Source organism: Adiantum capillus-veneris, chromosome 28 (assembly GCF_014529385.1).
Source record: "Adiantum capillus-veneris isolate H3 chromosome 28, ASM1452938v2, whole genome shotgun sequence".
NCBI classification, from domain to species: Eukaryota; Viridiplantae; Streptophyta; class Polypodiopsida; order Polypodiales; family Pteridaceae; genus Adiantum; species Adiantum capillus-veneris.
Window position 1 is genome coordinate 8,990,678 of NC_140958.1, and position 14,320 is coordinate 9,004,997.

Here is a 14,320-nt window from a genome sequence, read left to right on the forward strand (position 1 = left end):
CTCTCACACACACACACACACACACACACACACACACTTTTAGAAAAAGGAAAAAGTAGTCCATCACTCTAATTCAAGACAAACGTCACAAAATAAGACATCTCATGTCTTGATGGGTATTCAGTATTAATAGACTAGATATCAATCTTTGCTTACACAGAAGGCAAAAAGTAGTTCAACCTTGATAAATGGTGGTCCTCCAAACAAGAAACCCATAGCATACACACATGCTATCTTACATCTTCCTCTCGAATCACCGACCATGTTCGATGTTGCGACGGCTTTGATAGAATCATGATACATGATGATTACATGCATTACTTATTTGTTAAACCAGAAATTTTTTTTGGTCAGCAATCAATTAAGAAGTCAGCAGCACCTTGTCAGTTCCAAAGGGCCACATACTGAAACCTCACCATTGCTCGCACAAAGACACCTCACAAAGTACCCGATCAACGCAATTATGACAAGGGCTAGCAGACCTCAGAGATAAGTTTCAGTAACAAGCCAACTACAAGCACAATGTTTGATAAAATACTGCGCAAAAGTATCAAAAGCTACAAAACTAAACTCTGTATCCTCTGTTGTTACGTCGACCACGAGCTCTCTCAAACTTGAGACCCTTGGACCGAACATAAGGCTTCGTATGACTATGCGGTACACCTCGAGCTCTCCCAAAGTGCTTCACAGCTTCGCGAGCGTTCTTTGGACCTCTCAGAAGTATAGTATTTGAGCCAGTTGGGACCTTCAAAGCAAGTTGGTCAAATGTGAAACATTCTCCACCACCTTTCAAGATCCGGGCTGGGGTAGTCTCTGTAAAGCACAACGTGGCGGCTTTCAATGCTGGAACTCCATACACCCTAACATCGTCCGTCAAAGTTCCCACAATTACACCTCATCCTCCTTCCCCTTCATGTAACATATGAGACGAGATAAAGATAGAGGCAGCCTGTTATAAGTTCTGCTCATAAACAGCCGCTTCAAAAACACAGCATTAAACAGGTTGCCTGTCCTTTGAACAAGAAACGTGTAGAGCTTGACAATAAGCTTCAGATAGACATTGTCACTCTTAGGAGCAGTGCGCTTTGTCTTCTTATTGCGTCCCCCAGCAGGCAAGTCGATACCATTGGCTGCTTCTGTTGCAGCTGCTACTGCTGCTGCCAAGGATGAGGTGCTCCGTCTGCCGCAACCCCTCTCAAAATCCTTCCTCCAGTGGTATTCTCTCTCTCTCTCTCTCTCTCTCTCTCTCTCTCTCTCTCTCTCTCTCTCTCTCTCTCTCTCTCTCTCTCTCTCTCTGTGTGTGTGTGTGTGTGTGTGTGTGTGTGTGTGTGTGTGTGTGTGTGTGTGTGTGTGTGTGTGTGTGTGTGTGTGTGTGTGTGTGTGTGTGTGTGTGTGTGTGTGTGTGTGTGTGTGTGTGTGTGTGTGTGTGTGTGTGTGTGTTAAACAGAGAGAGAGAGAGAGAGGCCCCGATGCTGCGAGAGAGAAGTGCTCTTGACAATGTAGTGGGATCGGGTAGCGGCGACACCTGAGAAGGAGGTTACTCCTCAATACACTATGGAACAAATTTTGGCAGTCAATCCCTACAATCCAGACATCCTTCCGGACCTTGAGGCATATTTGCCGGAGCAGGTTAACACGCAGACTTACAGTTTGGATGCAAACCTATGCCTATTGCGGCTTCATCAGTGTGAACCGTCTTGAATGAATATCCAAGTTGTGGCAAGAAGGCATTGATGGCGCTTCCTGCACCAGACTTCAATCTTTGCATGTTTATGATACCTGAAAAGCTTCAAATGTAGGATCCCTTCCTGACAGCTAGATTCATCTTGCTCATTTTTTGGAGACAGCCAGATTTAGGGAGTTTTAATGGGATGAGGCTACTAGAAATCGCCATATTTTGGAGGGTGTTCCAGGGTTCGAGCAAGAAATACAAGGATTTTCTTTGCATGTTCTCTCTCTTTCTTACTAGAGGCCATAAACATGGAAGGTTTATCGCTAGACAAGTTTTTGAAGCATTAGATTGCTAGTAATGGTTGGTCTGTAGAAAAGCTTTTTGGTGGAGGGCAACTTGTTGTCCTCCCTCCCAATGAGGATAACTATCCAGAGTTGAAGAAGAGCATTGTGGAGAGAATTCCATTAGAACATGTATCCAAACTCTTTCCCATCCTAACTTAAGGCATTTTTAAAGAGCTCAAAAGTAAGGTTGTACTGTGGTTTGTGCTAGAAGCATCACTTAGAGAAATGCTATTCTTGTCATTGGGTTGCATTGTGCTCCTAATTATATTGCCCTACTCAATGTTTCCAGCCTCATTTCAAAACAATTGAAGGTAGTTTGTTGGCACTACCTGCTTGCAGGGAGTGATATAGGCGTGGTGCCTATGAAATGTTGTACACAACTTTTAGGCTTTATGAAGCTATTATAAGATGTTGCTTTTCAGCTTCCCTTTGGAGCCACACTTGTAATAAAAATAGCAGCTGCAAGATAAAAGATAATTAATTTGTCGACAACAACACAACAGCGCGAAGAGCCTCAAGCAGAGACGGCAAGGTATGCTGCTACAACTCCTCCCCCCCCCCCCCCCCCGGGCAGACAGTGCCGCCGTTGCATGGGGAGAATTTGTCCTAAGAAAAGTGTTCATAACTTTATCCACCTTGCATACTCTTTTATCGAAGCACTCCTTATAATCCCCCACCATTACCACCTCCCTTGACACCTTTGTCACCACCATCTTTGGCAACACCACTAACTTTCCCACCCCCTTGATGGTAGAATTCATATGATGGTTTGACCCATACTTTAATATATACCATGATGTTGATTTCTCAAAAGAATGACCTCATTTCAATAATAGAATTATTTTCAAGTTCCCACAATTTTCTCTAGGGTAACTTAAAAATGCATGATATGGTATCGTACATCAACCCATAATAACTTGAGGTAGAGTGAGAAAGAGGAGAAGAAGAAGAACTGAAGAGCTCCCAAACGCTCCTTATTCATGAGATTTGTTTCAGTGGCAACAACCTTACCTTTTTAGTGTAAAGCTCCTGGTTGAACCCTTTGATTGGGGGGCTGAAATTGGGGAACAGTTTTTCATCACCCTTTTTATGGAAGCAATGGAACTATGACATATTGCAATGATGGTATACACACACCAATGTGTCATATGTGATGCTTAATGTATAATAAACACCCAAATTGTTAACAAGATCTATGAGGTCCTGCGTGTAAGGAGGTAGGAATATGAGATTTATATCCAGCAAGGATCAATGGCGGTAGCAAATTGCAATGAGCTTCCAATATTTTGAGGGCAACGATTTCGAAGGAGAGGAATATCAACATGCCATTGTAATGGTTCCAAGTGTTCTAGCCCATCAAAGGAAACACTCTACCCAAACCTTGTTCAAAGGGTTTTGTCGGTCAAAAATTTGTGGTTGATTTACCATTAAAATTTGTGATTGATTTACCATTAAAAATAGGTGCAATCTTGAATTAATTTTTTGTCGTTGTGCTTAAAGTCACCGAAGAAATCATGTTTGGTTTTTGTTTTGTATATGTGTCTTGCCTTATCTCGCTCGTTTTAGGGATTGCTCGGAAAATCTCGCTTGAGCTTTGAGATTCCTTGTTACATCATTAGCTATTCTTTTATTTATGTACTTATTGCCCATGTTATCTAAGCTATATATTTTTTATAGCTTTTTTATCTAATTCTTGCTTTGTATATTTTTAGCCATGGTAGAGACAAAGATATTATGTCAACATCACAAGATCATTTTCAACGCTCTTATTGTCTACCTCTATCTTGGTTTGGAGGATCATATTTGTCCTGCCTTTGATCCACTTCAGTCAAAGTTCAATGATTTTTTGACTGAGCTTGTGGACAAATATTTTGTAAGATTGTGCACTACGTTTCTCTCAGCATTTGACCCAACTCTTTAGGGTGGAAGCATGTTAACGTGTCATGCTTTTTGTGCTAGTTAGCATGTGCCAACAAACACATTCGGTAAGCATAATGATAATGATATATTTCAAGTGTGTGGGCCTCCATCATAAACTATATGAAGCATAAAAATACTTTTAAAAAATTGGACCAAAGTCTATTGTGCTTTCAAATGAGCTTGAAAATTTAAGTTGAGACGTTACTTTGAAGGTGTGGTGCAGTCATTATGTATGGAGGGAGGCACGGCGTAGGGGTTGTAGGTGGGAAAGGGGGGGGGGGGGGGGGGGGGGGGGGGGGGAGGGCTATTGTAAACTGGGAGAAGTCCCTCAATCATAGCTCATGATGTTGTCGAGGTGTAGTGATAGCTTGAAACACCAACCAGCCACCTCTGACAACTCTCTTGACACTCTACCAAGAAGGAAGCAGAGGGAAAAAGCTTCTTTTGCTTCTCCTTCATTCCACAAAAAGGTGAAGCTGTCAGAATCCCAAGGTTCCCCAAAGCCAAAGAACATGCATGCAAGGAAGGGGAGGAACAATCTTCCCTTTGCCATTGCATCATCTTATCTTGCTCTCAAGCTTAACACCCTAGTGCAAGAGAAATTTTGGATTATAGCAGAAGATTCCAATGTTGTTCATGGTCTCTCTATGGATGGTACCGACCCCAAACTGGTGAAGTGGGACAAAATCACTCATGTGGAGTGTTTTAGTGTATTAAGAGTGGAGTTAACTCTACATTCACAAAGGGGTTTGCAAAAGAATTGAGTCCGGTGGCAATTGCAAGCGGTTCAGCCATGCAATTCAATTGGGCTGAGTTTGTTGTCCAGCATTTACAAGGCCTTCAACAAAAAGGATACTATGAGGCCCATGTCAAAAAGTGGAAGACGTGTTGTTTCCATCGTTTATATCAAAACACCAAGGAGGGGCCGTTTAATATGAAGGAGGACTACTCGGGTTGTGTAGCTCCAAATATTTCCAAAGCTACCAAGGTGATACCCCTCTCTCACCACAATACTCACACCAAGGGGTAGAAAGCCTATCATATTTTGGCCTTAAGGATTTGTTGCACATAAAGCTTGTTGGCAATCGTCTAAGAAAACAACTATAGGATGCTAATGATCATCTCGTGAATGCAAGATAGGAGTTCAAATGGTTTTAAAAGCAATCAATTATAGGGTTATCCTAGTTGTGGTTGTTGTGAGGCAGAAGCTTTGTGACGTTGACAATGAATTGCAGAGTTTACTACAGAGTCACAATGTGGATGTAAAGAGAGAAATAGAGCTCAAAGTGAAAATAGAGATACTTAAAGAGATAGTGGATGGTTTGGGGGTTTCCTCACAGTAAGGACACCCCCATTGATATTGAGATTGACATAATTTGTCATCGTGTAAGTGTTTGTAACTTTTGTGCTTGCACCTTATGTTTGGAATATGTACACAACTAACCTATGTACTTACCATGCTTTCTTTTAATTGGTTTCTAGATAAATGTGGAGGCACAAGAAGAAAAAGTGCACGCATGTGAAAGTTAATTGCATCTACTCATGCACATAAACAAGATGCTACAAGGCTCCTTCTTCCCCACTGCCCTCTATAAATTAGCTATGGACACTTTTACGGAAAGAATAGGAGGGGTATGCGATGGGACAGTGATCATCAATGTACTAGTTGTGGTCTGCTACTAGAAGTATAGAAAATCACTACGATGGTCAAGATGCCATGTGCACATAGCTATCATATTTTTTTCTTTGTTGTTGCATGCTCCCTGGGGACAAAAAGTAGAGCTAATTTCACCTGCCACCAGCAAAGGATACCAATAGAATGGTGTTGCAAGGTCACTGGGCAAGGATATCCAATCACACCAAGCTTTGGTAAGATAATCATAAATGGCAGCATGCTAATTAGTAAACCATCATGACAAGAAAATATTTGTATGTTAGTTAGCATGTTGTGAATGCTACTTAGCATATTGTCTTATGTAGTTGTGATGTGCATGCCATGCCTATCAAGGCATCAATCTACTATGACTCAGCACTCAAGATTAGCAAAAGAATCCCACCAAAGGGGGAATCAATAAATAAAACAAACGGAATGAATGTGTGCTACATTACAACATTGGCCATGAAGCTGCATCCTTGGCATTTTGGACCAATGAAAAATGACATCAACATGAAGATGAATATGATAAATGACAACATGAAGACAATAACAAATGACTACAACAAAATGAAGACGAAGCAAAATTTGATGACATCATCGACAAACAACTTTGCAAATTTGAAGACGATGGTGCAACCAAAGTTGGTCCATGCTAAAAAGTGTTAAGTGCAATGTTGTGTACACAGATAGGTGCATGGTAAAGGGCTAAAGCCAATGTGGGAGGCCTCGGAAAGACAGTGGCAGCAAAAATGTATGCTCAAAGTGGTTTTTTAGGACAGGGGGCCTTCAAATTGGGATAATTGGGATGGCAGATCAAGGTATCCAAAATGTGGGGAATGTGCCGTGGAATGTAGTGTTCAAGATGCTCTAGAGGCCCATCTAGAAGGCTCGTTAAGCAGAGCTTTGGTGTGAAGGATATGCTAGTTTGAAGTTGGAAGGTTTGCAAATCCCCAACAAAAAGGGCAGATCGGGGCAGATGGTCAGAGTTGACAATAGCATATAGGCATGTGAAGCTTGAGTTGTGGAGCATGACGGTCTTTTTTGATTGCCAATCAAAATCTGGACGGGCAAGTTATGGGCCGATGAAGTTTTCAAGGGGAGCAGTTATGTGCCCCCCTGGTTGTCTTGGGAAGTGTGCCATCTGGAAGTTTTGGAGCCTTGCCAAGGTTTTGATGGGTGGTATGCATAAAGTGAAAATATCAAGAAATGACGGGGCATCAATCGTACTTCTGGCGAGGAAGAAATCTAAGTTTGGAGTTCGGGTACATTGGCTCAAAGGAGGACGTCAAATGTTTTTTTCCGGTTTTCATGGCCTTGGTGGGCGGGCCTCCAAGTCTCAAGTGGTGGCCAAGGCCATGCGGATTGAAGTTGACAATGGAGGGTTTTCCATGGGCTTTACGGCTTGGGGACTGGACCCTCAAGTATCGTGAACGGCACTGTGTTGGTGGCGGTCTCGGTGGTGCACGATGCCTACGAGCAAGGTGATGACCGGTTTTGAGTGACAACACTGAGGCAAAAGTGGGTCGAGTGGGGCATGGGACCCTCCCCCTAAAGGGGTTTTTTGCAAAAGGCTAAAGACTCCAAGGGAGCAATGACAGCAATGAATTAGTTTGTGAAAGGGGGGGTTGAGAAAGAAAGGCAAAGAAAAGAAGAGGAGGCACTGTCATTGAGGAGGGAGAGAAGGAAAAGGAGAAGGAAGAAGGAGAAAGGAAAAGAAGAGAAGGAAGAAAAGAAAAGGGAAAGAAGAGAAGGAAGGAAAGAGGAAAAAGAAAGGAAGGATTGGGGGGGGGGAGGGAGAAGGGGGTTTTTTTCGAGGGAGGGGTGAAAGCAAGAAAAAAAGAGAAGGAAGGAAAGAGGAAAAAGAAAGGAAGAAAGGGGGGGGGGGTTTGGGGGGAGGGGCTAAAGCAAGAAAAAAAGGGATTCCTCGGCTTCGGCTTCTGCTTCTGCCGTCAAGGAAGGGGCGAGTTCAAGCAGTCTTTTCCTTCTTTCGGCCGATGGAAGCTCGACGGAGCCGGTGCAGGTGTGCAGCCGCAATCAAGGCGGGAGGAGAGAGGCTCCACCATAGTGGTGACATCATCAAGGGCTGTTGAAGTCCACTTTTTTTGTGCTCATTGAGGTCGTGCCGACGGGGCTATTTGTACTCGGATCTTGAATACAGTAAAAGCAGTCATTGTCCGCTTTCTGGCATGTACCCCCTTCCCTCCCTCTATTATGTTGCTCTTGTGCTTGTGTCTATGGAAAATCTCCAGGGGAGGTTCACACTTTGATCCTACACCCAATTAACAATTCTCCAGGGAAGACACCTTTGTATTTTGGGTGCTACATTTGACACTTACTAAGATGATTCCCATCTACACATGAACAAAAAAAAGCTTTGTAAACCCCAAGTTTGGCTTAAGGGGGCATCTGTTAGGGTAACCCCGACTTGTGGCACCATGTGGAAAAGCCCTCTAGCCACCTAGGAAAGGATAATTGATGGCATGGTCCAATAGAAAAGGATGAAACCTATCTAGCCAATGATTGTAAAGCACCAAGCCTATATAGAAGCTACTTTCTAATCAATCAATTACACTTTGAGTCCTATCATTGTGTCTATACTCTCTCTCTCTCTCTCTCTCTCTCTCTCTCTCTCTCTCTCTCTCTCTCTCTCTCTCTCTCTCTCTCTCTCTCTCTCTCTCTCTATGCTCTTGCTTTTGGCATAACCTAACCCTAATTACCATCTCTCTAACAGATAGTGCTAAGCTATGCATGGTCAAAAGAAATAGTGTTAATAATATACATAAATGACTAATGGTAAATACTAGTACTTTCTTCAACCTTCAACCGACCAAAGAACCCATAAGGCCCGTGTGAAGATAGCCCCATCCCGCAGGTATCAGTCCTAGGAACAACTTTGCATGGATATGTACAATGGTAGGTGGAGGTTGTGTAGAAGCTTGTATTTCCATATATGAACTACATGAAGGACAAGAAGCTTCATTTGTTTTTTCTATGTTTGAGCTGAGTGAAACAAGCCTTTCTTGCTTGGGTACCCAAACTAGCTCTGGACCAGGTGTATAGTGTTCTGTGATCTTTCCCTTCCCACGATCTTCAATCGGCTTTATCGTTAGAGGATTTGACTCACACGGGTCTATAGGTGACATGTAAGAAAACAATTTACGTTTAGGCACCCAGATTTGATCATTCCCTTCATAGTAGCCTTGGGCTTCCAACAGAATCCAACGCAAATTTTTTTACATTTCTTCGAGCGAGTGGGGTGTCTCTTACAAGGCTTCTATTTTTTAGAATCAGAAATGGTCACTAAAGAAGCTTTAGGGACCCATTTGTATGTTTTCTTTGTTATATTATGATGAGTTTTGGGTGTCTCATGCTTTGTTTCAGCTATAGAAGTTGAAGCTCTAGAGAGTTGGCCTATAGGTACAGATGGTTCAACCTCTCGGTCATGCAATTTTTTGCGTGGTATTTCCTCAGGAGGTGATATCTCAGGGACTATTGCTTGAGTGGTAGGGCTAAGAGTTGGTTTCTATGTTGTGACACTCCCAGTCCCCCAACCAATAGTGCATTTGGTTGCTATCATCCACGTGCGTCCCAGGTTTATACTGCCTTCCATAGTTCCAAAGCATGACCAAAAAGTCTTGAGCTACGACCCCGTTGTCATAACTAACAAAACTGTGCCAAGTTCCAAAAATCGTATTTTTTTTCTTATTGATACCCTTGACTTGGATGGTACTCTCATATATAGATGGCTTTCCTAACTGACACCATGCTCCATATGACAACGAATTATATTTAGCACCAGCGTCCAATACGGTGTTTTATAGCACTTTCCCATAGGCGCTATTTAACTCAATAGGGTATCATAGAGGTGTGTCAGAGTCAAACCAATCATCCTCTGTTTCAACTTGAAATGCATGTGTGACTCCAAGGTTGGCCTCTCGTTGGTGTCTAATATGTTGCTGTCGCAGCTTATGTCTTCTTCAATTCTGCTTGTGCCTTCGCTGCCTTTTTTTTATGGATGGCACGTAGCTCCTCTTGGCTTAAAGGATTATAGTATTTTTAAATTTTACTCCCATTGAGGAATCCAATGGTTTCAACTCCTATCAAGAGTTTCCACATGAATGGTATCTTGTGGGGTGATTTTGCATACTCTATATGGTCCTTTTCCCGCATATTTCAATTGTTTCTTTTTGTTACACACTCCATACATAAGGACTTTGTCCCCAACCTTGATATCCTTGTTCTTTAAATGACGGTCAAATCATTTCTTTCTCCTGTCTTTCTCCAAAAGTGCATTTTGCATAGCCAATTGTCTTTCTTCATCTAACCTCTCAAGGATATATAAGCACTCAAGTAAAAGGGTTACCATCCCAGCCTTCTTGAGAAGCTACCCGTAGACTAGGAATGACAAACTCCCATGGCATAATTGCTTCTTGGCCATACACCATTTTGAATGGTCTATGATTAATAGCCACTTTGTAAGCATTACAATAAGCCCATAGAGCTGAAGTCAGCTTCAAATCCCAATCTGTGTGCGATGAGCTTCCATTGTTTTGGTCAAGATAGAAATTAAGGTCTTGTTACTGCTCTCAACTTGGCCATTTGCTTGTGGATAATAAGGTGTAGACTTATGGTGGACTATCATGAAGGTTGTAGTGAGTTCCTTTATCACTCCATTTATAAAATGAGTACCATTATCATTCACAATCTCAAAGGGACAACCAATTCACATAATATTGTTCTCAAAGAGAAACTTGTCACTTGACCTTGCATCAACCTTGCGTGTTGCCCTGGCTTCCGTCCACTTTGCCACATAGTCAGTGGCAACAATAATATATCGAGATTGAGTGTTAAGAGCTGCCGGACTAATTGGGCCTACAAAGTCTAAACCCCATTTTTCAAATGTTTGAGTCACTGTAATAGGATGTAAGGGCATCTTATCCTTTTGTTGTGTGATCTTGTAATGTTGGCATTCGTCACACCCTTTTGCAAAAAGTGATGCATCTTTGAATAAGGTAGGCCACCAATAGCGTGTGCAACACATTTCTAGCAGTTAGTTCCCCTGAGAAATGTCCTCCAGCTATACCCATGTGGGCTTCTTGTAGTATGTATAAATACTCATCCTCACGAGCACAACATCTAAGAATATCGTTCTTCCCTATCTTGTAGAGAGTTCTTGCAATTAGAGAATAAAGTTCACATTCCTTTAATAGTTTTCAAGCTATATCCTTACGAAGCTCTTTGGGTGGAAAACCATTAACTAAAAACTTCACAATCTTCTCACTCCATTTAGGCATGGTTTCGACTAGGATTAAGGAAGTATCAAGCAATTCATCATCAATTCTAGTAGGGGCTTCACCATTGGGTATGCGAGATAAATGATCCACCATGACATGTCTTTTACCGGATCTCACCATAACGGTTGTGCACATCCGTCGCACATGTCAAAGCAAGGGACTTTCCGTACACTGTTTGTGAGCCACAAATGGTTGCAAGTACACAACCAGATTAATCTAGCAAGCTCAAGAGAGCAAGGGTGTGTCACTCATTGCCCTACGTTTTCCTTCATGGAGGATTCCTCGTTGCGAAGAAGAGGGAGCTATTGTCGTGCCGTGCTCAACCGCCTCGTTGTCGCTGTGCCGTTGCAATGCTCGATCACACACACACTCTCTCTCTCTCTCTCTCTCTCTCTCTCTCTCTCTCTCTCTCCCTCTCTCTCTCTCTCTCTCTCTCTCTCTCTCTCACGCATACACACACACACACACAAAGAGATGAAGAAGAAGATGGAGATGGAGCAAGAGCACTCTTCAATTGCACAAATGAGAGAATGAGTGATTTTTTAAGTTTAGGTGACTTTTATATGAGCTCGCCCATTCACACTTGACCTTAGCCAACTAACCCAGTTAGAGTGCACCTCTCATCGGTGATCACTCTTACCCTTTTCCTATTGGACCGACAAGCCCGGCCCATGACTACTAGAAGTGGACACTGGTGGTTAACATGCCCCCCTTCCTGATGTAGATTCCACCCTCGGAATATAATAGTGCAGCATCGGGATCCACGATAGGAGTACTCGTAGAAAAAGAAAAACAACATTGTGAAAGCTCAAAGGCAGTATGTGCAGGCATGCAATACGTGAGATGCATTCATGATATTCTGAGAAATGCAAAAAAAAAATCATGAATTGTAACATTGTCAGCTAGAACAAGCGTAGTACCTAAATGAAATGCAATTGAGTTAAGTTCTATTAGGTTAACTCTAAGAGAAGTACACAAGAGCTAGGGGTAAAGTAAGTACTAGATTGACCAACATTAATTTAAAAATGTCAACTAAAGAGTAGTTAACCCTAGGAATGCTCATCGAGGTCTAAAGACTAGTGATCTTGTCACTTATACCACTGATAGCCGTTTTTCGGCTTTCCATAATTGCCATAGGCAACTTGGATGCTTTGTATTATGATATGACAAAGGAGGGGCTCACTCTTGGATGCATTGTACAAATTCAACAAAAGAGGGGACCACTGAAGACTTTTTGTGAAGAAAAAACAGGTCTTTTGCTATGCCTTAGAGGCAACGCTGAGAAATGGTTTTGGAGTATGTCTTCTCAGATTGAAGATGGATATACCCAAATTTCCAAAGCTTTAAAGGCCAGATTCTCTAAAGTTCCAACAATGGAGAAAGCATGGGCTTCACTACGGAGACTTCAACAACATGGTGAAGACTACTATGCTTATGAGGATATTTTTTCTCGTCAATGGGAAGGATGTGGATTTAGTTCTACATTTCCAGATTATGTAAAAATGGATCAATTTATTTCGGGTTTGTCTCCTTTCCTAAAGACTAAGGTTACTTGTAGTGGACCCTCTACCTTTAAAGAAGCGGTCACTATTGCCCGAAGGAAGTTTCACAAGTACTTCTACATCAAAAATGGTTTCCATCATGCTGGAAGAACCAACCATCATGAAAGTGTTTCTATCAAGGAGTCATCTCCTTTGCCATACTTGTCCCCTTCTACTCCGACAAATGTTAAAGAAGTTACTTACATGCCAACTGATTATTCAAGCGCTAAAGTGTGTGGCCAAGATTCAAATGTGGAATCTCTTTCTTCTACCTTTATCACAAGCATGCAAAAATCGACACAAGATATCTCAAATGGCATTGATGTTTCAATAACAGATACATCCAACCTTTTGGCGGAGGATCAATTTCTAGTCCGAGCAGACAAAGCTTTTGTGCAACATGGCTCTATGGAGAATGAAGACCTTGAAGGTAACTTTGATCTTATGGAATGTTCTGAGAGTGTATCTTGTCTAAAAGAAGAGAGTGAAGAAGAAGATGAAATCATAGGTGGAGAGATCATAGACCACATTGATCATAAAGAGATGATTGTGTACATGGAATGCCAACTCCAAAACAAAGTAGAAGAGTGTGAGTTGAATCCATGTGAGGATAATCTTGAAGAAGTGTTTGAGGATGTTGAAAAGCATTGGTATGACCCATGTATGTTAAGCATGGAGAAACCTATCATGCAAGAAGCCAAATGTTTCACAAAATCAAACAGTAATCCATCAACCTTTGAAGTGGTACGATGTGAGGAGTTACAACCTTGCCAAAGGGGGGGCTTAGGAGGGGATGAAGAACATGGGAGAGTAGTAAAAGATAAAATCATAAAAGGAAACTATCAGAAGGGTATCATTCTTTCCAATGGTGTTTTAGTGGGTGGCTCTTCATTCATAGGACAATCTCTTAGCAAGGAAATCCAAGCTTTTGAAGCCCCAATCATCTTCATATTGGTTTTCACCTCTTCAAGGTCAACTTCTCCTCTCTTCACATATACCTTTCATCGGGGACACCATACCTTCTTAAGCGGAAGAGGACATGAATACTTGGTGATAAACGGATGTTTCCAAATCTTCTTCATTTGGTTCTTTGGTGTATGGAGGTCGCACATTGTGATGCTTCTGGTCTTCATCATAGATGAAAAACTTGTTGATTGCTACATGTGGATATTTCATCAATCAGTACCAAAATCTATTCTCTTCCAATGTATTGGAAGCAATAGAAACAATTGTCTATTATCTACTTATGTGGTAAACTATTTGCAATATCTTCCAATAGCAGCTGGAAGCGTGGATCAAGCTTTCCTAAATCATGAAGGTCATAGAATTTTTTACTTGTTGATGAGCCTACCCAGGTTGAATGAATTTTATGAGCTACAGTTCAAGAATTTTCTCATACAAGCTCTTGAAGATCGTAGCAGATACATCAACTTTACACAGGAGGAAGAGCAACCAATCTTTTATATCACATTCATAGTGATAGATGCAATGATGGACAACAGTAAAATCTACAAGTTTCTTCAACCGAAATCAGTAAGTGATTCCATACCATACATCTCGCTTTGGGAAATATATTTCAAGATCTTTGATCTTGGGGGGTGCTTATGGAAACTTTCTCAATGGAGGAGGTTTACTCCATCACTTCATTTCATCCTGGTATTGGCTCCGAGAACCTTTCATATCACACAAGGTTTTTTAATCATACAACAAAGGTTCTTCAAAGATGAGAGCAGACAAAGACAGACGTTACACAATCTACATGTTGTATGATCGGATAAATGGTACATGAATGTACCATTATCTAAGGGGGGGGGCTAATGATAGACGTTTTTCGGCTTTCCATAATTGCCATAGGCAACTTGGATGCTTTGTATTATGATATGACAAAGGAG

General features: G+C 41.8%; 2 pseudogenes; one reads left to right on the top strand and one right to left on the bottom strand.

The window, feature by feature from the left end:
* Positions 1 to 565: 565 nt before the first annotated feature.
* On the bottom strand, positions 566 to 969 carry LOC147420036 (large ribosomal subunit protein eL18 pseudogene; annotated as a pseudogene).
* A 528-nt stretch (positions 970 to 1,497) lies between these two features.
* On the top strand, positions 1,498 to 2,175 carry LOC147420037 (eukaryotic translation initiation factor 3 subunit K pseudogene; annotated as a pseudogene).
* Positions 2,176 to 14,320: the final 12,145 nt, after the last annotated feature.